The sequence below is a fragment of the Thalassophryne amazonica genome, chromosome 18 (genome assembly GCF_902500255.1).
Source record: "Thalassophryne amazonica chromosome 18, fThaAma1.1, whole genome shotgun sequence".
NCBI lineage: Eukaryota > Metazoa > Chordata > Actinopteri > Batrachoidiformes > Batrachoididae > Thalassophryne > Thalassophryne amazonica.
The window spans coordinates 33,332,314-33,350,929 of record NC_047120.1 but is presented as its reverse complement, the minus strand read 5'-3'; the positions used below and the strand labels follow the sequence as shown (position 1 = coordinate 33,350,929).

Below are 18,616 nucleotides of genomic sequence, written 5' to 3'. Positions count from 1 at the left end.
ATCTTCTCAGTTATTTTTAAGATTTCTAGCAATGACTGAACCGAGACCAATAGAAATATTGAGACTGATATATCACCATACCTAAAATGATAACATTTCACAAAAAGACCACTTTTAAATTTTGATGGATATGTCACACTTTGGCTTCATTATTTTTGAACTAGGCCATATGGTCAGAACATTTAGGTTTGGCATTTATTAACATTTTGGATTGTCTGAGAGACTTTATTTGTTCAAAAATAAAATAAATCCTCAAAAAAACAATCTGCTTCATAATTGTGCATGCAGTGTACACATACAAAGTGCAGATTGCTGTAATTACCTGCATATGATGTGGCGCTGCCCCTTCTGCTGCTCCCCTAAATAAAATACTGACTCCGCTACTGCAGCAAATCCTAATATCATTTTCTTAGTATATCATGTTGTGCTAAACTCTGCTGTAGGTTCCAAAAACTGTAGAGATATAAAAACATCAAGAAACAAATGTCGCTAAAAGGACATAAAAGCTGTCAGGCGGTGCCACGTCGATGCGGAGGCGTGCGCGAGCTCCTTACGGGGATGACGTCACCGTCATCATTCTCCTCGTGGGCAGAAGGGGGCGCAGTCGGGCTGAGTCAGGAGCTCAGCAGCAGTCAGTGAGCTGTCTGCCGCCCATAAAAACGCTACGTCACGGCGCTGCTGCTCGCGGACGGCGCGAGGATCATGGCCCGGGTATCGCGAGAGCCGCGTGCCGCGACCGCAGCGCTGGATGGCGCTGGTGGGGGGCTGCACGCGCCCGCGGCTCGCCTTCTCTCCCCGTGAGAAATCCACGCGCAGGGCGGAAGAGACCGGCGGCGATACGGCATCGGCGGGGTGAGTACACCCACAGTGCACCGCGCTCCGCCACACACAGTCACACCCACCATGTATACACCATCAGGGAGGGCGTGCGTGTGGTGTCGCGGTAGATGTGCGCCTCTCCAGATGTGTTCTTGTCGTTGTACTCCGTCATCATTTTAATCATCATCATCACTATCAGCAGTAACAGCGGCGGTTCGCGCGGACAGCCCCACGTGCCGGGTGCTCCCACCCTCCGTCCCGCACAGGTGTTACTGTGCACGGATCTTTGTACGTGTACGGTCCCCGTGACTTTACCGGGCGCGCGCGCGCGCACTTCTTGATAGATGATTGCAGCTGGATTCGTGCTCGTCTGTCATTGCGATTGATTTTTCTTTGCTCTTTCGATCTGTGTGACAGCTGGTTTTGGTCCTTTACACTCACAGTGTTTCTAGGGGCGGACCCAGGATTATAGTGCGCCCCCCCCCCAAAAACCCCCCCCCCCCAGCACATAATCCCTCATTTGCATATTGAACACTGAAGGTTGCAAAATGTGCCCTGCTTTTCCAGCTGCAGTGGCTCCAGAAGTTTTTATTTTGTGAGTTCTGGTGGGAACATAATTATATACTGCAGAGTTCAACAATTTTGATTCTTCTTTTCAGTTTTAAGAGCAAAATTAGAACAGAGATTTGTTAGGGGACACCTTATATATGTTGGATAACTTTTCCTAAAATACCCAAGAAAACTGTGTAGTACTGATCATGTTGAGAAGACCATTAATCTGGATTTCTGCAGCATATTTTGGGTGGGCCAGAAAAGGTGGACTGATGACCTTTTAGTAATAGTGACCACAACTTATCAGTGTATCCTCTACATATAAATAAAAAGTGACATAACAACAGTGATTCTCCCACTCATTGTCCACAGAAATATTTGTAGTATCATTATACTAGCTGACTACCTGCCTAAGGGCAGGTTTGATTCAGAGACTGAAATGAAAACTTATTCTTTACCAACAAAGCTATCACCTCCCACCTATCCTGGATTTCAGAGGCGACTGGAATCTACTACTCCACCACTACTTAAAAAAATGAAGAGGTAAAAAGTTAAAAGGGAACAGAACAGAAAAGTATGACACTGAACTTTTAGTACATTTGCTGATGATGATGCAGCACAAAGTGTCTCTCCCATGAACTACTACTACAATAAAGTGCTCAATAGCCTATGTCACTCCCTGTATTTTAAAGTATATGCGTGCCAAGTTTGGTTGAATTCTGAAGTGCGGCTTGGACAGTAGAGGGACATACGAGTATACACACCCACACAGTTGTCTCTAGTATACGAGGTCTGTCCAAAAAGTATCAGACCTTTTTATTTTTTCAAAAACCTTATGGATTTGAATCACGTGTGCTTGCATGAGCCAACCTTGAACCTTCGTGCGCATGCGTGAGTTTTTTCATGCCTGTCGGTTGTGTCACTCGCCTGTGAGTAGGCTTTGAGTGAGCACTGGTCCTCTTCCCTTGTTGGATTTTCATTGCGAGGAAAATGTCTGAACAATTGGAGCAGCGCTGAATCAAATTTTTCCAGAAACTGTGAGAGACAGCCAGGTGGAAACTATTTGGAAGATTCAGACGGCTTTCGGTGGCTTTTCAGTCGAGTGAGTATCCGAGGAATTGTGTAAGAGCTGGACATGTCACAACATGTCCTGTGAGACTTCCAACGTCTGCACGTCTTTCATTACAAAATCTCCTGTAACAGTGGAATGTGCCGAAAAAGTGCTGATGTCCACCTCTTCTGCAATTTCTCTGGTAGTCAGACGACGTCCTGGATCAACACAGAGTTCACTTTGGAAATGATCTGGTCGTTTCAGCCTGTCGATGGCCGCTCGGAGCGCGGCGCACCCTCCGCCATTGTGCGCCATCTTTAAACCGGTTGTAACACTCAATCTGTGTGATGCCCATAGGATCGTCACCAAAAGCCGTCTGAATCTTCCGAATGGTTTCCACCTGGCTGTCTCTCAGTTTCCTGAAAATTTGATGCAACAAAGCTCCAAATGGTTCCACCTCGCAATGAAAATCCAGCGAGGGGGGTGGACCAGTGCTCACACAAAGCCTGCTCACAGGTGAATGATGCAACCGACAGGCATGAAAAAAATCACGCATGCACATGAAGGTTCAAGGTTGGCTCATGCAAGCACACATGATTCAAATCCATATGGTTTTTGAAAAAAATAAAAAGGTCTGATACTTTTTGGACAGACCTCGTATGTTGTATATTACTAGCAGAGGTGCATGTCTTCACCTGGGTGAGGAGTAGTTACCAAGTTGTGAGCATTTTTTTATTAAAAAGTAAGCATATGTTGGAATCAGTGTGTCAACATGGTAGTTTTAGTCTATATTTAACCTTTATTTAACCAGTTTAGTCCCATTGAGATCGAGATCTCTTTTACAAGGGAGACCTGGACAATTATAAAGTTTCCATTTCACCAAACCTGCATGTCTTTAGATGTGGGAGGAAGTTGGAGCAACTGGAGGGTGTAAGGTGCTCTTGTTCCATCTTTTACAAGTGCTGTACATCCCCAATTCTTTTGAACTTTTGCAGTAGTAACAGTCTGGAGGGTCTTTTTCCTCTTTTGACACGGCCGTCATTTCCAAAAACAATTTGAAATGTGGACTCATCAGACCACAGCACTCTCTTCCACTTCGCATATGTGAGCTCGGGCCCAGAGAAGGCAGCAGCGTTTCTGGATGTTGTTGATGTCTGGCTTTCGCTTTGCATGGTAGAGTTTTAACTTGCACTTGTAGATGTAGCGGCGAACTGTGTTAACTGACAATGATTTTCTGAAGTCTTCCTGAGCCCACGCGATAAGCTCCTTTACGCAATGATACCGGTTTTGTAATGCAGTGCCGCCTGAGGGATCGAAGGTCACGGGCATTCATTGTTGGTTTTCGGCCTTGCCGCTTATGTGTAGAAAGTTCTCCAGATTCTCTGAATCTTCTTATTCTGATTATGGACTATAGGTGATGAAACCATAAATTCCTTGCAAGTGAACATTGAGAAACATTGTTCTTAAACTGGACTATTTTTTTTTCATGCAGTTATTCAAAAAGTGGTGATCCTCGCCTCATCTTTGCTTGTGAATGGCTGAGCCTTTTGGGGATGCTCCTTTTTTACCCAATCATGAGTGTCCTCAGTTCCCAAATGTTTGAGTGTTGTTAGAAGGAAAGGTGATGTAACACAGTGGTAAACATACGTACCACTGTCCCAGCTTTTTTGAAACGTGTTGCAGGCATCCATTTCAAAATGAGCAAATATTTGCACAAAAACAATAAAGTTTATCAGTTTGAACATTAAATATCTTGTCTTTGTGGTATATTCAACTGAATATAGGTTGAAGAGGATTTGCAAATCATTGTATTCTGTTTTTATTTACATTTCACACAGTGTCCCAACTTCATTAGAACTGGGGTTGTATGACTGACTAAAACTATCAAGCTTGTGTTGTGTTATGATATTTATTGTTTTCACTTCACTGTTTCATGTTCTGTATTGTATTTACTGAGAATAGCCAGTGCTGTGATTCCACACAGTAGGTGGAAGTATGCCCCTCTAAAGCTTGTTTGGGATCTGACATTCACAAAGAAGATTTATTTTTGTTTTTAATTTAGTGCTACATTTATTTAGTGCAGATTGCTACATTTATTTTCAGGCTGTGGCCAATGACGTGACCAAGATGAGAACCTTAAAGCAGTGATTCATGAAGGATTTAATTGATCATGTGTTTTATAAAGGATGTCATGTTTTACATAGCATTATGCTAATGGATAACATTAGCATGGCTAATTGGCTCCTGTGTGAGCATTTTATATCAAATATCTGTAATAATATGGGTTGTTGCACAGTTATTTGGCCTAACGGATGAAGTCTAAGAAATGTGTGCTGCAGTTTTTCCCATCGAGTGAGGTGGTGGCTTCTGCGTGAGCCACACACATAAGGCACTTTAGATATAGCATTTCACCAGAAGATGTCAGTAGTCTCTAATGAGCTGTTAAATGAAGGTTATTCAGGAAGCTTTTCGTGAAGCCTTTGGCTGGGAGTTGACATTTAAACAAGGCGCTTTCCTCTTTTATCAACTTTCCCATTACTGCCAATGAGAACAGTGAGTGGCTGCTAATGCACTGTGCCTTGTCATTTATTTTTCTAAAAGGAATCCACAGTTTTGCTTGTTTACCACGGTCCACCCACACAGTAAACGTCAATGGTGTCAAATAAAGCCCTCCTGGAAATGCAGTTCCGTGACTGGCCACTTGAGGCTGGCTCCAAAAACTGAACACATTCCCATGAGTTCATGTTAAAATGTACAACTTTAGAAAAGAAATAATAAAGGATTATTAACTGAGTGCAAGGTCTGTATGGGAAAATAGACTGAATTGTAAGTACGGACCGAGCATTAGTGAGCTCCGGTGCGAAAAACACAGAGGTCTGATACAGACCGAACAAGCGAGGTTAATAATTAATTTATTATATGGCTATATATATATATATATATATATATATATATATATACACACACACACAAACTTACAGTATCACCCGAATATGAAAGCTGCTGACGGTTTTGGGCTTGTAGTCAGAGACCTGTTCGCTGCACTGCCATGAAGAACTTGCTAAAAGATGATCCGGTCGTTAGCAGCTTTCAATCTGTGTGTGTTTTTTTCTGATGCTGTTTAGATATGACTTGGTTTGTAATTGTGATTTTAGCTTTCTGCTTTGTAATGAATGGGATATGCTTTTGGACCGATTGTCATGGTAACTTGTCAGCTATGGGAAAATATAGGAAATCAGTCAATCAGAGTGCATGTAGCAATGCAGCCATATAATAATACGGGTTGTATGTGGTAAGATGTTCCTGCTGCAGTATATGCGCTGAGTGAAATTTAATGTTGCACGCTAACAGTGTTAGCTCTTTTATCGCATGTTGTTGGACACGGTGTCTGTGTGTGTAATCGACATGAAGACACGCATGCATTAACCCTCTGGGGCCGACGTATACGACGGCTAAGACCAAGCTTTACTAAATTATAAATAACTTTTTAATGATATGAGATAGAAACTTACTTCTTTTGCTGAAAAGTTAACTCTGCGGACTTTCGAGCCAGCCATCTGCCATCTTTGTACTCCTCATAGAAGCTGTGTGATGACGTGCGCAATGTGAGTGTCCAGTCAGAATTGGTTCACTGTCACATGGTTTTTCAAAATCCAATCGTAGGGCAGATTTACCTCACATGAAAAGCCAAAGATCATTTCCAGGAGTAATATGTTACTAGTTGGCCCATTTGAATAGCCCTCTGGGTGCTCCAATGAGTACATAGTATTAGTACATACTCAGTGCGCCCTGCGCCATTACGTAGAGCGAAGGTGAGCAGACGGAGAGCCTCTGATGACAATCTCACGTGCTTGAACAAAGAGTGTGTAACTATCAGGATTGCTCCACTAGTTTGCTAGTTGCTTTCTCTGTGTAAAGCACTGTTTACCATATCAAAATAACAAAACGCATAGACCATTTTGTATATATTGTTCAAAATGTGCATTTGTTTATTGTTTGAACCTTTTTGTTTTACAGTCTTTCACACAAGACCTCAAATTACCTTTTATAAAGTGTCAAAACAGTTGTTTATTATAGTTTGCTGTGTGTTTTGAATAAATGTGTGTGGAAAATAATTATTTATTTTTTTCCTTGCCTATTTTTGATTGTAAACCTTTATTACACTTATAAAACACAACAAAGACACACATATATTCTGAAAGTCCTGAAAAAAAAGACATAAAACTTGATTGTGGGATGCAGGGAGAGCTGTTAACAGCAATAATAAAACATTTATGCCAGGCGAGTGAACTATCCAAAAAATGCCCTCGGACCCCAGAGGGTTAAACGTCGCCAAAAGATTATGAAACAGATTTTTTTTTTATATCACGTATTGAACAACCAACATACTGTTATTTTTGTCTGGGATCGGGGGAAATCGTTAGTAAGCGCTGCACTGAGTCAGTGCGCTCTCCGGCTCCTACAGGCTGAATTAGGCTTCTTTTTGGCTCCTTTCGGTTCCTGTCCGTGTTGAGCTGCACCACCCCCTGCCCGTCAAAATGCATAGAACAACACGGCCATCTACTGGATGGAAATGTGAATAGCGACGTACATATTTATGAAACTTTGAGCAGCTTTGCACTGAGAATGTCTCAATATTGCGTAAGTGAGCAACATAATGAATGCGTGTAATCGGTGATCTACAAATGCTGAATCACTCTTCACAAACAGAATTTTCAGTTTTGCAAATGCTTTTGCGTTTGTGGATCACAAAACGTGTACAAATCGAGGAATATTTGTAAGTCGCCCTCTGTGCATTTGCTGGTAGGACAGTGTTGCTTTCTGTGAATCGCGAGCTGTTTGTTTGTGGATTTGTGCAATTTTCCACTGAAAATGCCTCAGTATTGCGTAACTGAGCAAAGTGATGAATGCGTGTAGTTGGGGATCCACAAATGCTGAATCACACTTCACAAACAGAATTTTCAGTTTTGCAAATGCCTTATATAACAATATACGAGGTCTATTAGAAAAGTATCCGACCTTATTTTTTTCAAAAACCATATGGATTTGAATCACGTGTGATTACATCAGACATGCTTGAACCCTCATGGGCATGCAAGAGTTTTTTTCACGCCTGTTGGTTACGTCATTCGCCTGTGGGCAGTCTTTGAGTGAGGAGTCGCCCACCCTCTCGTCGATTCCCCCCCCCCATTGTTTAGGAATGGCTCAGACTGCTGCTTTCTTTGATTAAAATTTTTTCAAAACTGTAAGGCACAACTGAGTGGACACCATTCGATAAATTCAGCTGGTTTTCGGTAAAAATTTTAACGGCTGATGAGAGATTTTGGTCTGGTAGTGTCGCCGTAAGGACAGCCCACGGCGCCTGACGGCGATCTGCGCTTCGAGGCGGCAGCATCTCGCCGTTTCAAGTTGAAAACTTCCACATTTCAGGCTCTGTTGATCCAAGAAGTCGTCAGAGAACAGAGAACTTTCATAAGAAGTCGGCATGAGGACTTTATTCGGACATTCCGTTGTTAACGGACATTTTGTAATGAAAGAACATGCGGGCAGAGTCGCATGTCGGGCCGGACCCGACCACGGGGGGTCGCGATAGGAAAAACACCTCCGTTGGAAACCTTAACAGGCAAGTTGGAACATGCCCAAGCTGTTAAACAATTTCTCAGTTACTCACTTGTTGAAAGCCATCAAAAGCTGCCTGAATTTTACAAATGGTTTTCAACACGGAGGTGTTTTTCCTGTCGCAGCGCACACAGATTTGCCGAGTCGTCACGGAAACGACTTGGCGAATTTGCGCGCACGTCTTTCATTAAAAAATGTCCTTAAACAGTGGAATGTCCGCATAAAGTCCTCATGCCGGCCTCTTCTGAATCTTCTCTGTTCTCTCATGACGTCCTGGGTGAATTAAGCCTTAAATTAGGATGTTTTCAGGTCGAAACAGGCCGACGACGGCGCCTGGAAGCGCTGCATGACGTTCCGCTGCGTGGGAAGTCCTTACACCGACAGAAACACCCCATAATCTCTCATCAGCCGTTAAACGTTTCACCGAAAACCAGCTTAATTTCTCGAATAGTGTCCACTCGGATATTCCTCACAGGTCCAGAAAAAATGTTGATAAAGCAACGCGCGCCGTCTCGAGCAGCGTGTGAAACAAAGGAATTCAGCCGAGAGGGCGGGACCACATCTCACTCAAGGCCTGCCCACAGGGAAGTGACATCACCGACACGCGTGAAAAAACTCACGCATGCGCACGAGGGTTCAAGCATGATTGGTGTAATCGCACGTCATTCAAATCCATATAGTTAAAAAAATAAATAAAAGGGTCGGTTTATTATCTAATAGACCTCATATTTATAAATACATATTTATTTGTAAAAACCAACACGTTAGAAATCAGAAATTTCTGTTTGTGGATCACAGCATGTGTACAAATCAAGGGATATTTGTAAATCACCCTCTGTGCATTTGCAAGTATTAATGAGACAAATTTAACATACAGACGCATTCGCAGTGAAGGCAGGGCGGACCGATTTTTAGAGGGGACTGTTCGGTCGGCGACACCTGATTACCGCACTGTGATTTTTCAATTCATTGCTTTCACTTTATTATGATCTGGATTTGATCCCCCTGTACAGATGTGTGAGAAGTAGCTGAATATGCCAGGTTGAAGATGGAAAATAATGCTTTAATGTAATGAATTAATGAATCCCAAAGTGCGGGTCGCACCCGTGGGGTGTGAAGGCACTGCAAGTACATGAAGTTTGTCATTTTTAGTTTTACAATAAAGTTCAAAATTGGCAATAATGATGATAATAACAATAACAGCAATCAGAGATTTCTGATGTCCGCCAATCTGGATCACCTCCAACATTCAGTTGAGTCTTGCATGCCCTAATATGTATCTGTGGTGCAAATTTGGTGAGAATCTGTGAAGTATTTTTGACATAATCTTTCAAAGCCTATATAAAGTGAAATCTTGATCCAGAAACGATCCAGATCACCTTCCAAATTTAGTTGAGCCTTCCATGCCCTAAATATCTATCTGTGGTGCAAATTTAGTGAGAATCCGTGAAGTAGTTTTTAATGTAATCTTTAAAAGCCTATAAAGTGAAACTTGATCCGGATCACCTCCAAATTTTAATGGAGTGTTCCATGGCGTAATATGTATCAGTGGTGCAAATGTGGTGAGAGTCCGTGAAGTAGTTTTGACTTAATCCTTCAAAGCCTATATAAAGTGAAATCTTGATCCTGGATCTGGATCACCTCTCAAATTCAGTGAAGTCTTTCATGGTGTAATATGTATTTGTGGTGCAAATTTGGTGACAGTCAATGAAGTAGTTTTGACACAATCCTTCAATGCCTATATAAAGTGAAATCCTGAGCTACAATCCAGATCCGGATTACCTCCAAAATTCAGTGGGGTCTTCCATGCCCTAATATCTATCTGTGGTGAAACATTTTTCAAAATCCGTGCAGTGGTTTTGACGTAATCATGCTAGTAGACAAACAAATAAATGAATAAACGCTGATGATTTTTATTATGCCCTTGGGGGACGTAATAATAATAAATAAAAAGTAAAAGTAAAAACAAAAAACAAAGCCATGGGATTTAAATTAAGTGTTACTCTTCATTTATCCAACATAGTTTTAATGTCTGCCATAATTTCCACACTATAAATTGCTCTTGAGTATTAATCTTATCTGTCCAGAAATGTCTCATGAAGAAGACACACACATAAGTTGCGCTAGTGTGTAAATAATTTTTTAAATGTGGTGCTACCACTTGATGCAACAAAAAGAAAAATTTGTTTAATCTGCACATTATTTATTTATAATACAAGCACTGTGTTCGTGAGCAGTAGCTAATGGCCCAGTTTCATATTATTATTATTATTATTATTATTACTACTACACAGGCACAGAACATGAGTAAACTGCTTCTTGTGGCCTCTATACAGACAGTCATAAGTGAGGTAAATTTGCAGCGCAGTTAAACATTCGAACACTCTGCACATTACTTATTTATAATGCAAATACCTTAGATTTAGCTTGCTGACCTCCCATTACTGTTTTTGTTATCTCACACAGTACAGGCAAGTGGCAAAAAAGTATGAAAGCTGTATTCCTTAGGGCCCCTTCACACATAGTGTGAATTTGGTCGATTTGTGTACAACTCCAGGGCGACACACAGCGATAGTCGTATGAGCACACCACGAAACATTGCGCTGATGGGCAAGTGTGCACGACGTCGGCGTGACGGTTTGTGCACGCGACAGTGTCTGTCGAGCAGGATGAGCTGCACCACATCGCGCTACTGATGTGGAGGAAAATGAGATAAAAATCAGCTGTATAATTAGTGAATATCACTGGGTTTATATAAATAATACATAAAGGGGGACGCAATACAGAACCCTGCGGTTAAACGACTTTAGTTTAAAAAAAAAAAAAACAAACACCACTCATGATTTGAACCCGCGCATCCGGATTACCAGATGAAAACTTTACCACTACACCACAATCGCTGCATGAAATGGCTAAAATCAACAAGCAGACAAACGTATTTTCTAAAAAAATATAAGAAAAGCACTGTGATAACTGACCAAACAACGTCTGCTACGGTTTATTTCTGCTGATACATGACTGAAAGTGGCGTATATGTTGTACTGTTGGCATGTCATATGGTCCTGCGGTGTGCGGCTCACTGTCGTGTCAGACAGACGTGATGTTCAGATCGCCTGCTGCATGTCCGCATAAACTGATGGTCCGGTCCATCTGGAACAGCCTGTCAGTGTGTGCGCTCTCCAGCCCATTGCAGAAGCAATGTATGTTTTTCTGTTTTTCGATGTGAGTACAGCAAGCGCACACACGCGCGTGTCCCTCAAAACACAGTGCATGTTCTGCAGCTCTGATGTCCAGGACCAGAGATTTTAACAGCTGCCACGCCCCCGTCCGTTTAGCGCACAGACCAAGTCACTCTGTGATCAGATGAGATGCGCCTCGCCCACGCCAACCACACACATGCATGTGTTGGAGGAGCACACGATACACGCACACGTGTTGTGGGGGTAGCCGACAACACACCACATCTCGACAACTCCACAGTGTGTGGAACTTGGACAAATTTCACTGACAGCACGACAGTGGTTGTCTGCAGACTGTTGTTGTGCTAAGAGTGTGACTGGCCACACATTTTCTAAGTGCCAATTGAGCAGTGTTACATGTTACATGCGTGTCAGCTGGAATTTACCTGACATCTGCCGCGAGAGGGTTTGATGGGTTCGCACAGTGCACACTTTGTCTTTCAGCCGCTGGTGTGCGCAAACAGGTGTACGAGGCGTTACAGGCAGGGATAATTTTACACGGGTTGCACACGATTCCTGCGTCATGCACACTTCATGCGCACTTCGACCAAACTTCGCACTATGTGTGAAGGGGCCCTTACTTTTGTTCCAGGGAGTGGTCTTTCAGTTTAAGAGCATGATTTCTTACATTTTCTCATTCTTAAAGACACAGAACCTATTTCTTAATCCGATTTTCTTCTTTTACAGTGGCTGGCAACCTGTGTTACAGCCACCTTCTGTTCTGGAGTATGAATCACATTACCTCATTCAGTATATAGGAATAGCTTGTCATGCATCCCGATGGTGCCATCTTGTGGTGATTGATGGCGGTGCAGTATTTTTCATAGGTAAGTCGCTTCAGAATATAAAAGGCAGGGCTGCCTAAAGTAGTAAAACAACAGCAACAACAAAAAAGTGACTTGTAGTCCAGAAAAAAAAAACACGTCATCTTAGTCTCATGTGTAGATCAAAACTGTGATTAATGGTTTGGGTGGACCCCAATCAATTTTCAGTTTTCAAATTTGGCCCCCTTAAATTTTGAGTGGTTACTTTAATGCACTCATTGACCTTAACCATGCATTGGAGCATTTTTATTCATTTTCACCTGTCGTCTTTGACATGTGGCTCCTTTGTCACGTATATACAAGGTCTATTAGAAAAGAAACCGACAGTTTTATTTTTTAAAAAACTATATGGATTTGAATCACGTGTGATTACATCAGCCAAGCTTGAACCCTCATGCGCATGCGTGAGTTTTTTCACGCCTGTCGGTGACGTCATTCGCCTGTGAGCACGCCTTGTGGAAGGAGTGGTCCAGCCCCCTCATCGGATTTTCATTGTCTGAGAAGTTGCTGAGAGACTGGCGCTGTGCTTGATCAAAATTTTTTCAGAAACTGTGAGGCACATCCAAGTGGAGACCATTCGAGAAATTCAGCTGGTTTTCTGTGAAAACTTTAATGGCTGATGAGAGATTTTGGATTGTTTCTATCGCTGTAAGGACTTCCCACGGAGCGGGACGTCGCACAGTGCTCCGAGGCGACATCGTCATCCTGTTTCAAGCTGAAAACCTCCAAATTTAAGCCTCTGTTGACCCAGGACATCGTGAGAGAACAGAGAACTTTCAGAAGAGGTCGGAATCAGCAGTTTATCCGGACATTCCACTGTTAAATGAGATTTTTTTTTTAATGAAAGACGTGCGGACGGATTGGCACGTCGGCTCGCAGCCGGCGTGGCGCGCCCGCCATAGGAAAAACACCTCCGTGTTGATAACCATTTGTAAAATCCAGGCGGCTTTTGGTGGCTTTCAGTTGAGTGAGTATCTGAGAAATTGTTTAACAGCAGGGCATGTTCCAACTCGTCCTTAAGGCTTCCAACGGAGGTGTTTTTCCTGTGGCGGGCGCGCCGCGCTGGCTGCGAGCCGACGCGCCAATCCGTCTGCACTTCTTTCATTAAAAAAATCTCCTTTAACAGTGGAATGTCTGGATAAACTGCTGATTCCGACCTCTTCTGAAAGTTCTCTGTTCTCTCACGATGTCCTGGGTCAACAGAGGCTTAAATTTGGAGGTTTTCAGCTTGAAACAGGATGACGACGTCGCCTCGGAGCGCTGCGCGACGTCCCGCTCCGTGGGAAGTCCTTACAGCGATAGAAACAATCCAAAATCTCTCATCAGCCGTTAAAATTTTCACAGAAAACCAGCTGAATTTCTCGAATGGTGTCCACTCGGATGTGCCTCACAGTTTTTGAAAAAATTTTGATCAAGCACAGCACCAGTCTCTCAGCAACTTCTCAGACAAAGGAATTCCGACGAGGGGGCTGGACCACTCCTTCCACAAGGCGTGCTCACAGGCGAATGACGTCACTGACAGGCGTGAAAAAACTCACGCATGCCCACGAGGGTTCAAGCTTGGCTGATGTAATCACACGTGATTCAAATCCATATGGTTTTTTTAAAAAAATAATAAGGTCGGATACTTTTCTAACAGACCTCGTATTTATACGTTATGTTTATTTCTCTCTGCTAGTCTGTTAGCTACCCCCCACCCCATAGACCTGTAACCTAAAACATAAAATTCTCACATGAATTGCAGCATGAATCGTAATAGGCTGAATAATAAACAAATTTCCATGCCCCTTTTCTTTTTACTCTGTGGTGATCACGGGTTCCATGTAGGTTACAGTGTTCGCAGTGTGAGCAGCAAAATGACCTTGGAGGGTGGAGGAAAAAAAAACCCATCTTGGTGATATGGTCACACATGCAGTGGCACGTATGCGCTTGCTTACACACGCACACGTGTGTAACTTCATGTGGATGAAATAAAGGTGTGTGTGTGTGGGGGGGTAGCACAGAGGGGAAGATGAACTCTGGGCTCTTCCTATTGTCATCGAGGGCTATTGGAAGGGCCACATAACCCAGTTACAGGAAAGCTTGTGTGTGTGTGTGTGTGTGTGTGTGTGTGCACACACACACACAAGTGAAGTTTTTTGGGAACAAGACAAAGATGAATGAATGAATGAAGAAATGGAGGGGGAGAGTGAGAGAGAGAGGCAACACAATGAATGAGAAGAAATTTTCAGATGAGGCACAGGAAGACTTGTTACCTTTAGATGGATGTGTGAACAAATTCCCTGTCATGTGAGAGATCGGGAGGACAGAGGAAGACAAAAGTAGAAAGGGACAGGTTAATGTCCTTGGGGACAGAATCAGGTCATTGTTCAGCCTGTTTGTCGCTGGTGTTACTGATAGCAACCTGTACAAACCACAGACGGTACATATACACATGTGGACAGCAGGTTTAAAGCTCCAAATGTCGCCATCTTAACAGTGCCTGACTCTGCCTAACTCTCGCCCAACCCATAAATGGGTAATGAAGTGGAGCGTGTGCACAACCAGTGTGACGTGGGTGGAATGAATGAAGCCGAACAGTTTCCAAACAAGCAAAGCTAAGGCTAACACCCCTATTCCACAGAGCGCTGTTCTACTACAATCACCCATGCTACCAAAAAGTGCTAAAACGGGATGAACCGGCCTCGGGATGAATCTGACTTGCCTCCTAACAGACTGGCTTATACAGTGCAGACCTGGTAACCTGCCCAAAAACGAAAGGAAGAAGTTGTGCCTTCAGCCAGAGCTGCTCACCTTTGAACCAAAACCACAACAAACGCTGTTTCAGTTTCAGATTTTTACTCCGATGGAGCACGATCAAACAAGTTTCAAGTTGTTAGTCACTACACATACCCCATTTATAGAAGTTTGAACATGATTGAAGACTACAAATACCCCAAAGGTCCAGTTCAAAAATTGGATCCCGATTTCAAATCTGGTGTTGATGATGGTACTAATTCAGGGGTGGCCAAGTTCGGTCCTCAAGAGCCACATTCCTGACACTCTTAGTTGTCTCCCTGCTCCAACAAATCTGAATCCAATGAAAGACTCGTTAGCAGACTTTATTGAGCCTTTCATTGGATTCAGGTGTGTTGGAGCAGGGAGACAACTAAGAGTGTCAGAAATGTGGCTCTTGAGGACCGAACTTGGCCACCCCTGTACTAATTCATCCAAGATGGACAAAGATGGATCAAGAAGTTACTATGATGCTTCAAAACATGCGCCCAATTTGCTTAATCGGGAAGGAACGGCACTCTGTGGTGCAGCCCCGTAACACGCTACCTTGAGTTTGGGTGTTTGAATAACACATTTTTTGGACTGGGTGCTGGTTTTTATAACCAGGTATTTAAATATATGACCAGAGTATTGGTTTTGTAACCTTTTCACCATCATTGGCCCTAATGCTACATGCTAATTAGTGCTAACCTGCTGCTAATAGTGCTAACATTAATAATACTAAAATTTCACGCAAATGAAATGCCAAAGTCCCAACTTCTTTGATGGTCCATTAGTACAGTTAACCATACAGCAAGCCATGTTAGTTCAGGTATTTGTACTTACATGCTCACAGAGGACAAACTGTTAAGACCACAGCAGCTAAATGGAACCTAATTTGCATGCCAAATGGAACCAAATTTGCACACCAAATGGAATGCAACACAAATTGGATGAATAATCCATGTCACGTGACATACAAAGCACCAATCAAATGACAAGAATCCACTCAGCCGTTATATAACATGTAATGTGAATTTTGCATACTCCTTGGAAACATCAGGTCTGAGTTCCTCAATTTTGAAAATGGGACAGAAATTGGGGCCAAAAATTGTGCTGGGAGACCACCATTACTCTAATGAGTTTCTTAATATCCCACTTCAGCACAAAAAGTGTGATGCAAAGCATAGAGCATGAAGGTCTTAATTCTGCTTTCCAGGTTGATATGAATAGAATTTATGACCAAAACATCCTCCGTATGCCCTGTACACAGGGAAATACAAATCAAACAAGGCTACAAGTAATCGTGGGAGGATGATGGTCTTCGTTTTAAGAGGCACTGCTGTTGTGCCGTTCCTCTCCGTCATTGATCTCATGGAGGCAAAGATTTAGCCTAGATTTAGATCAGAAAAGAAGTGTTACAGTGTACAGGGATCAAGCAGGCATGATGCCACTCCTTAAATGCTGTCCTCAAATAAACGTCTGCAAACCTCTGCGGTTCTATCACTTGACAAGCTTGGAGAAAGGAAGGGAATACACAGGTGACAATGAAAGTGAGGAGTTCGATATCAAGGGAAAAAATTCTAGGCTGAATTAGAAGCACAGCAGAAGTACAGCAAGGGATTGAGGAAAATTAGGAATGTGTTTGTAGGAAAGCGAACATGCATTTGATGATTGGGTCAAGTTTTGCTTGATTTAGAGTTTAGGCCTCTACAGCAGTCCTATCATGTTCCTAGAAGTTATTGTTGTTGAAACCTTTTCTCTGTTTGGACAGTTGTTTGGAACCCACTTCAGTTCTCTGTGATGCATCCCTTTTTGAACTTCGTGCACAGGTTCACGTTGTTGGCCATGATGTGTAGGATTTCTTATGGATGGACTTATGGATTTTATTTAAACACTTTTGTGAGAGTCTTCTCTCGCAAAGGAGCAGGAGCAAGGAGGAGCAGCAGCTGCAATCAGCATTTTTTTTTTCTGTGCCTTTTGAGCGTGTAGTTTTACTGCATTGTGTACACTGTATGAAAACAATCCTGCATGATTTATACTTCGGGAACAATGGAACACAGCAGGAATCATAAATTGGCGTCAGGTAACGTTGTATTGTGAGGGTGTGGCTTCCAGTCACACTGAGTACCGTCCTGTTGCTCTGACTTGCACTGAAACCACTTAATTTGTGCATCGAGCACAGGACGCCAAAAAATTAAACATGTTTAGTTTTTGGCGTCTGATTTGCTTCGTCCTTTGCGCCCTCGCGCTGTTGTGGCGTTGAGATACATCGTTTTGGCACTAGTTTGCTTCCACGCGGCGGCGTCATGACGACACACGACGCAACTGGAAGCACACCTGGTGTGAAAGGGGCTTAAGAAATAGCACAGGCTGTGATGTGCAGATGTGCTACACAGTTCCTGTCTGTTGTTAAACTCGCCCCCAAGGGAAATGCTGCGTTGCAAAAGTGAATACCACATGCAAAAGAAAGGTGTGACTTATACTCCATAAAATATGGCAAATTGAAATTCTCTTGCCAAAATGATGTAAGGGGGAGTTGTAACCGGAAAGTGGAGGCGGTAGCTTCTTGTTAACGTTACAGATGTTGCAACTGGGGCAGTGTGACATCAGATGAAATCAGTATTCCATTCATAGGATCGTCTTGTCTGGACAAATGGATCCAGTCAGTGGTTATGTGCATAACGCACCATCTAGATAGAAGTACAGATTTCCAGAATTCTGCTTAAATTCTCATTGGTGGATCTTTCAAATTTGGCAGACAGCCTTGTTTTGGTGTTAACAACCATATACATTTAATTACGTCCACCAAGAATGTAATAAAATAATTTATCCGTTTGTCTGTCTGTTAGCAAGATTATGTCAAAACTACTGCAAGGATTTTCTTGATCAAGTTTCACTTTATATAGGCTTTGAAGGATTACATCAAATCTATCTGCACGGATTTTCAACACAGATGCATATTAGGCCATGGAAGAACCCAATAAATTTTGGAGGTGATCTTGATCCAGATTTTGGATGAAGTTTCACTTTATATAGGCTCTGAAGGATTACATCGATTCTCACCAAATTTTCACCACAGACATATATTAAGCCATGGAAGACTCCAGTAAATTTTGGAGGTGATCTTGATCCAGATTTTGGATGAAGTTTCACTTTATATAGGCTCTGAAGGATTACATCGATTCTCACCAAATTTTCACCACAGACATATATTAAGCCATGGAAGACTCCAGTAAATTTTGGAGGTGATCTGGATCCAGATCCGGATTCTGTATTCTGTATCAAGATTTCCCTTTTATATAGGCTTTGAAGGATTACATCAAAACTACTTTACAGATTCTCACCAAATTTTCACCACAGACATATATTAAGCCATGGAAGACATCAGTAAATTTTGGAGATGATCTGGATCCAGATTCTGTATTCTGTGTCAAGATTTCCCTTTTATATAGGCTTTGCAGGATTACTTCAAAACTACTTCACAGATTCTCACCAAATTTGCACCACAGATAGATATTAGGGCATGAAAGACTCCATTGCATTTTGAGGTGATCTGGATCAGGATTGGTGGATGTTAGAAATCTCTAATTGCTCTTGTCATTGTGATCCTACTAGAGCCTTAAAAGCTACCTTTTCCTTATTGGCTGTCCAGGTTGTCCTTGTCCCAATTTCACTCCATTTTGCATATTAACCACCATGTACATTATTTATTTTTCTTATTGTCTTTTTTTTTTTTTTTGAGTTTTGTTGTTGTA

At 42.5% G+C, this 18,616-nt stretch overlaps 1 protein-coding gene across 1 annotated transcript in view; it reads left to right on the top strand.

Moving 5' to 3' along the window:
- Nucleotides 1-762: 762 nt before the first annotated feature.
- usp54b (ubiquitin specific peptidase 54b) overlaps nucleotides 763-18,616 on the top strand; it is a 206,017-nt gene continuing 188,163 nt past the window's right edge. The window contains exon 1 of the mRNA XM_034193455.1: nucleotides 763-856. The gene's annotated coding sequence lies outside the window, so the exon portion shown is untranslated. The remainder of the gene's footprint in view (nucleotides 857-18,616) is intronic.